At 38.0% G+C, this 7,161-nt stretch overlaps 1 long non-coding RNA gene across 1 annotated transcript; it reads right to left on the minus strand.

Annotated features, from left to right (window-relative positions):
* Positions 1-1,210: 1,210 nt before the first annotated feature.
* On the minus strand, positions 1,211-6,844 carry LOC127956760 (uncharacterized). The gene is made up of 5 exons (XR_008153633.1): positions 6,707-6,844; positions 5,511-5,669; positions 5,112-5,148; positions 3,307-3,375; positions 1,211-3,025 (listed from the first exon to the last, which is right to left on the minus strand). It is a non-coding gene; the product is annotated as an uncharacterized LOC127956760 (long non-coding RNA).
* Between the last annotated feature and the right edge of the window lie 317 nt (positions 6,845-7,161).

Below are 7,161 nucleotides of genomic sequence, written 5' to 3' on the forward strand. Positions count from 1 at the left end.
TATTTTTTATTATTTTCCTTTTTAAATTTGGTGAATTAGCATAATTGTTGTTCATTTATTGTGTTCATTTTTACTGGTTTATAATTGCAGTGAATTAACTGAACTGATAGGTGGTCAATGATGGCATTATATAAAAAAATGCTAAAAAATGGCTCGTCTATAAATTTTTGAATCTGGAATTATGCATTTTATAAATGTGTAATGTAATCATACAAGCAAGCCGTACTGAAATGAAAGCAAACATTGTGTTTTTATTGGTGTCAGTGTGGATACCAGGTTAAGTTGGCGAACGATAATCAGGGAGGTGAAAGCACTTGCTCAGTCCCACTGGAGAGTCTTGACGTGAGCCCTACGGGGCATTATTATGGGACCCGGAGCGATGTTTCTGCTCCCAGTCTAACCGCCCTGCCAGTCAGCTTGTTTTATTTACTCTGAGCGCTGTGTCCATCTCACTGATCTGTCTGCAAGGGCTGGGGAAATAAAGCTGTTCGTCTTTTTATGGCTGCCGGTACTGTTTACGGCTGATGTGTCCTAACCGCCAGCCGAAGCTATTTATCTGCCTCCAGACGTCCGGCTCACTCGCTATGATTCCCTCGTGCAATATTTCACCTCGATCTCCATCCTCGACTGAAGTGTGTATACACATGTGTTTGGCGCTCACCGGGTGAATATCTACAAACATAAAAAGACATTTAGATGATCACAGTTGTTTAACAGTTTAAAAGTTAGTTAAAATGGTTAGTAAAAAGGTTAGAAATCTTTCTTGCAGTATTTGCATAAACCTTAAAAGGATAGTTCACCCAAAAAAAAAAAATTATTATAATAAATCTTATCACTTAAATGTTTTTCAGTAGTTGAAAACAAAAATAAGATATTTTGAAGAATGTTCCATATACTATAAAATTCAGGGGCTACCATCAATGGTTTGGTTACTAACATTCTTCAAAATATTTGTGTTTAGCAGAAAAGAATACAGGTTTGGACCAAGTGGAGGGTGACTAATAATGACAGAATCTTTGTATTTTAGACACTATTGCATCTTACTTATGTGTGCTACCAAGATTAACTACATCTCAAAATATATTCATATACTCAAATTCTATAACTATCCTCAATAACAATACTATAAAATAGTTATATTTTATTAATTACTATTCATTAAAAACTTTTTCTTATTAAAACAGATATATATATATATATATATTTTTTTTTAAGATTTCTCACTATATGAAAACAAACTTGTTTCCACCAAAAGCATCATGAAAGATTCTGCTGTTTTTCCATTTCCCCTCCCGTCTCCAGTCAGTAGGAACTGACCGGGCTTTTCGACTAAAATATTTTCATCATGGGCTGGCAGCACCCTTTCATGCTTTCTCCTGCAGAGTTCATATAGACATGCTTGGTTTAAACCACCTTATTAAAGAAAAGAAAAAAAGAAAAAAGGGATTGCAGGAGGAGGGTGTGCGTGCGGGGGAGAGAAAGAGAGAAAACGAGAAAAAAAAAAAAAAAAGATGCCGGGGCCTGTAGTAAATCCTGACACTTCCACGCACACTTGAATTTGGTTTCAAACACTTGTCTTTCCGTACCATAATAGATGTCAGCTCCTCTGATGTCGCACTAGCAGGAGGCTGAATAAGGTCTCACTCTTCTGCGTTTTGAAGCTATCAGTCGACGCGACTCTGTGTTGTGCCACATCAAAAAGGGAAGACACCGCATCACCTGCCGTGCTCTGAGCGAAGTATCTTCAAATCAGTTGTCCAAGACATTTCCCCCTATTAGTGCTCCACTCCCACACAGGCTTAAAGACGCAGACGGGCCCCTTTTGGATGTGCTAAGCGGGCCTCTGTGTTACAGCTGATAGATCATACAGCCTAGCTGCTTTTATTACGCTGAGTGGTGACATGTCCGTTAAAGCTCTGCGTGGAGAGGCGAGAAAAGAGGCTGGGGATGTAACGCAGGGATGGAGACACAAGCTGGTACGCAAATAATAAACAAAAGCACACTTGTGTTCACCCAGCCACTGCTGAGTGTGTTTGAAAATGCCACGTTTACTTCAGAGAACATGGCAGAACGCATTATTACAGCTAATAAGTAAACAGCTGGTCAGAAATACCCCCAAAAAGATTTTCATTCCCATTTTTGTGGAAATCCGAATCATATAAAGGAGGCTCAGATAGACAATACATGCACAATATAAATATATGGTTTCAGTCACAATAGAGCACAACTTATTGTAACCTAACGCTTAATCATGAAGTTTAACATGGTCAACTTTTCGGAAAGACAAATTATGTCAAGTAACACACATGCTTTTGAAATTTCATAGCTCTGGTACTCACATGGGTGACACGGTTCGAGTCAGGCCTGTGATGTTTCCTCATCTATTTTCCCAAATCTATTTCATGTCTCCTCCTCATGGTTTCTTTCTAAAATTATCTCTCAAAAAGACCTCAAAAGTCCAAAAAATTTGAAATGGATCGAATGTATTTAAAATGTACAAAATAATAAAAAAATATAATAAAAATGAATAAATGATAAATGAAACAAAACACATTTAAATTGAAACATATTAAATGTTATTAACAAACTGCAAAGAAACGTAAAATAAAGAACTGCGGATAAAATCAAATATAACTGAAGCTAGTTTGAGGCGATGCTCTTGATTTCAGAAACGCCTGAAATACATGAATGCATAAAAAGAATGACAAAAATAAATATACTCACAAATAACATAATACAATTAATCATTATTATTATTATTATAAAATCCCTTGTGCATGTGATTGGCTGCCATGGAAGTGGTGTTTGGTGTATATGAAATAAACTATAGGTACATCTACACTATGGGGCTGTATACAGATGCAAGACTCAGGGGTGTCTGTTTGCCTGTGTGTGTGCATTTCCTGAAAGCACGTGGGTACTGGAAGTGTGTGTTTTGGGGGTGAGTGTAATCCGAGTAGATCATGTTTTCCAGACCTCAGATGAAGAAAAACAGCTCTGGCAGTCTGCCGTTTCATCTCCTGCACTGGGGTCCAAAACAAAGAGAAGATGATTGATTGGATGATGAATAATTTAGAGGCGGAGAGCTGTGGGACGAGCAGCACAAGCGTGAGGCTGCCCCGCTCCTGGTCTCTCCTTAAAGATTGCATTACAAGAAAAAGTTGCCCCTGATTATACTAATGTGTGTCACTGTTCATTTGCTAAACTGTTTTATGGAAAACGAAAAGAAGCCAAAACAGAGTGGCACTTTGGGAGGAAAGAAAACGGAGGATCACGTGCAGTTAGTGCAGAGCGGATTCAACGTACCTGCTCACACTCAAACAGAATCCGTTCCTACAGATCTTTGGGCTGAGGTGGACTCCTTATTACATGTCTCTGTAATGTTTGAAGATATTTAATGAACATGCAGTACAATACACTGAATGAGCATAAATGTAAATGAGCACATCCTTAATATAAAGCACCTCTCCTCTCAGTTAGGAACAGTTACAAAGATGCTGGTTCAACACCATTCCCCCATTGCAGTTACAGGACAGACCACAGGGGGCGCTGATGTGATGCATTAGCAGCCACACAAAATGAAGAGGAGATACACACAGGGCTTTTTTCCAATATCAACTCTCATGAAATTTCATTTGGATTGTAAATGTACAGTAATTTACTGTCATAAATGTGTAATGGGCCCCTAAATCCACCGACATTGTGCTGGCTAATCAACTCATTTGAAAATGAATAGAGATCTATTAAGAAAGAACTCAGCATTTTGCATGGTTAAAAATGGACTTTTCCGCTAAAAGCCAGGAACTTTTTTGGGGAGCGTTGTTGATGCAGGTCTCATTTTCTACAATTTCCTCTAACAGCCTAAACTTAGTTCAAATTTATCATAGCCATTTCAAAACAGAATGTTTCAAAAATCCCCTTTGAATTAGATTATTGCACATGAAAACAAAACCGCATTTACAATGTTATTTAAAATTGAAAAAAGCCTTTTTAATTAAGAAAATAAAAGATACATTTTAAAAAGCAACAGGAAAATGCACTACAAAACTGATTATTAGTTATGTTCATATTTAAATTTTTTATATTATTTTATATATTTTTTTATAGATTTAATGCAAAAATACAAATTAACAGTTGATATATGATTTGCAATTACTTTATTAAATGAACAACAACATTCAAAAAAAGACAAGTCTAAAACAGAAAAAAAGAAAAGGATATAACTTCACAACACATTGATGAAAAACCACTATGCTAATATCCCAAGAGGCAATCCACTGTAAAAACATGTAATCAAATTGAATTTCAATTTTGTGACCAAGTGGTGTGTAATGGAAAGATTGCTGGATGCAAATCACCTGCGCTCCTAGTCAGAAATCAAGTGGCGTGTGCATGCGTGAGTGTGTGTGAGAGCGAGAGTATAATTCACCCCCCGGTAAGAGTAAATTCAGAACGGTGAGGGTGAATCAGTGTCGAGGCGAATGATTGAGCCCTCTTCCTCAGATCCCGCCATCAATGTACAAATGAACAGCTTGGAGGTGAGATACCTGGTGAGGAAGAGGCGCTATCACACCAGTCGTCATTATTCGTCTCCTGTAGTCCCTGAGAATACTGACGCCGAGGGTCCAGGAAGGGGTGGGCCAAGATGGTGTCCTGTTCCAGGCTTATAATGGCCTCCAGGACAGAGAGAGATGGAGTACTGACAGACTGAGGCAGTGTGACAGGGCGCTGCTGCACTCTTTTAATTCTTCCACTTCTATAGCCCATCACTCCTGTGCAGGGTACGGCGGACAGCGCTGGGAGGGCTACTGTGTGTGATGTGAAGCGGACCAGCATCCACACACACGTGTGCTTAAAAAAAATGACTGAAGGCTCATCTATCACAGGAAAAGTGCTGCTGTGTTTCTGGTTGTAGTGTGGTGGGAAGTTGTAAGGTCAGAGTAATTAAGAAAGACCTGCCTTTAAGGTTAGGGTATCTCTGGCCAGCTTTAAAAGTCCTTTCAAACAGCATTTTCAGTGCATTCTGTGCTTAACGTGAGCTTGAATTTATCATTGCAGTGTTTAGAAGTTTGAAGCTTCTGCATTGAAATTTTTTTACAACTTTTACTCACCCTCTCATCATTCCAAAGCTGTATGTCTGTCTTTCTTCTGTGGAACATAAGATATTGTTTAATGTGTTAGAACGTTTATCCAAAAATAACAGATAGAACAAAAAGAGTATAAAAAAAAAAAAACCTGTTAACATAAAAAAAATACCAAGGTCTTGAGAAACCTTTATATGAGGGAGGAAAAAATAAGTAATTATTTGGTCAGATTAACATATAGAATTGTGGAACAGTTAGTTGGTCATAAATGACATAAGTATCAATTGTTTAATAGAAGTTTTTAGGCAAATAATGGCTTCAATTTTGGCCTATCGAAAGGGTTCAGACTATAATGAATAAGTAATATGGGCCACTTTTGTGGTAAATACAATACTATACCATTAAACACGGACACTAGAACCTTACCGTAACAATGATGAAGCACCGTTCATGGCATGAAATGAAGTTTCCAATGCAACTGACTCTGAACAATCCCAGCTGCTGCTCTGTGTCATAGATCTCTCAGGTAATTTTGAGGTGAAGTCATTTTAACCTGAGAACACACACAGGTTGCAGCTGAAGTCTCTGGAAAAGAAATGGAGGATGATAAGTAAGCAGTAAATACCAGTCCCAGCGAGGTATAGTGTTATACTCCTCTGACAGGAAAGAGACTGACATCACTGGAAAACAAAGAACAATAACACCACACATGCCCAAAACTTTGTTGACATGAATTTTGCCCATTTATATCATAAATTGAGCATTCTAAAGTTTAAACTGTTTTGAATTGGCTTAGATGAATTATCATATCTCATTTCACCGAAATAAGATTTTCTGTTGAATTAAGTGCTCAATTTGTGTTAAATGATTGACAACTATTTGGAGTAATTGATTCTATAATGAGATAGAATTCATGAACGAACCTTCTGCATTTGATTACATATTTTGGATTATTGTATCTTCATGCAGCTAGTGAGTTTACTCTAAATAATAGGAGAAAAAGCAATTATCTCTAAACAATTTCACAATAGTCTTGTTAACAAGTCCAATTTACCACAATTATATTTTCGAAACGGTGGGTATTTGAAATCTTCATCCTGTAATTCTTCACTGAGACCGTAACTGTAAATGTGATTTTTGTTTATTTTTAAAAACTGATGGACTATTTAAATTCATTTTCTAATGATAAATGACAGAAGGCTGCAGAAATAAATGCAAACTCTTCTCATATATTTCATAGTTCCAAAATAAGTCACTAAAATGTGTTTACCCAAATGATCCTGCTTGGATGCTTATCCTTTGTTCTTGATATTGTGTCACACTTTCTCAAGCATTAATGTTTTTTTGTAGCCTGTTATGATAGCTGTATTCTCTCAATCATTCTGAGTGCCAAATTCTGATTTCAATATCACTGAGCCGATGAGGGAAGAAACTCATATATGCAGAGCATGCTGGAAGACCAAAGAGTATATAGGACCTGGGTGATTTTTAAGAATCGCATGAGGCTCTAGTGCTCAGGACAAATACTACTCACTCACAACCATCACTGATGCTCAGTGAGCCCAGATTCATTTTGAACAAAACAATGCAGAAACACAATATCAGTAGACTCAAATACCTACTTCAAATGACTTTGGGCAAGACACACCCAGAGACTCCAAACGCCATCAGAGCAGCACTTTAACAGTCTTCTCCTCAGTACTTCACTGGTCAAAGAGAATGCAAATGACATGCCAGTCAAATCACCTCAGAGGCATGGGATGCGTTTGGAGCCTGTTTAAAAGGCCAGACACATAACTATGGTTTACAACACTGTATGAGTGGGAAGAGAATGAGAAAGAGACAAAAACACAGCTGATATTTTTGAAGCCGGCAGACGCTCCACATGGGGATTGCGAGCGCTCATCATCTTGTTTAGAGTGCATTAGCAGGCAGCGCCTCAGCCTCCTTTGCTCTAGTTTTCTTGTTGTCGGGGTGGAGTGTCCTGAGGCGATAACAGGAGCTATCCCTCCCTCTCTTTTCATTCCCCAGTACGCAGGGGCCTAATTTTCCATCAGCAAAGCATGAAATCAGCTGA

This window comes from Carassius gibelio, chromosome B4 (assembly GCF_023724105.1).
Source record: "Carassius gibelio isolate Cgi1373 ecotype wild population from Czech Republic chromosome B4, carGib1.2-hapl.c, whole genome shotgun sequence".
In the NCBI taxonomy this organism is placed as follows: Eukaryota; Metazoa; Chordata; class Actinopteri; order Cypriniformes; family Cyprinidae; genus Carassius; species Carassius gibelio.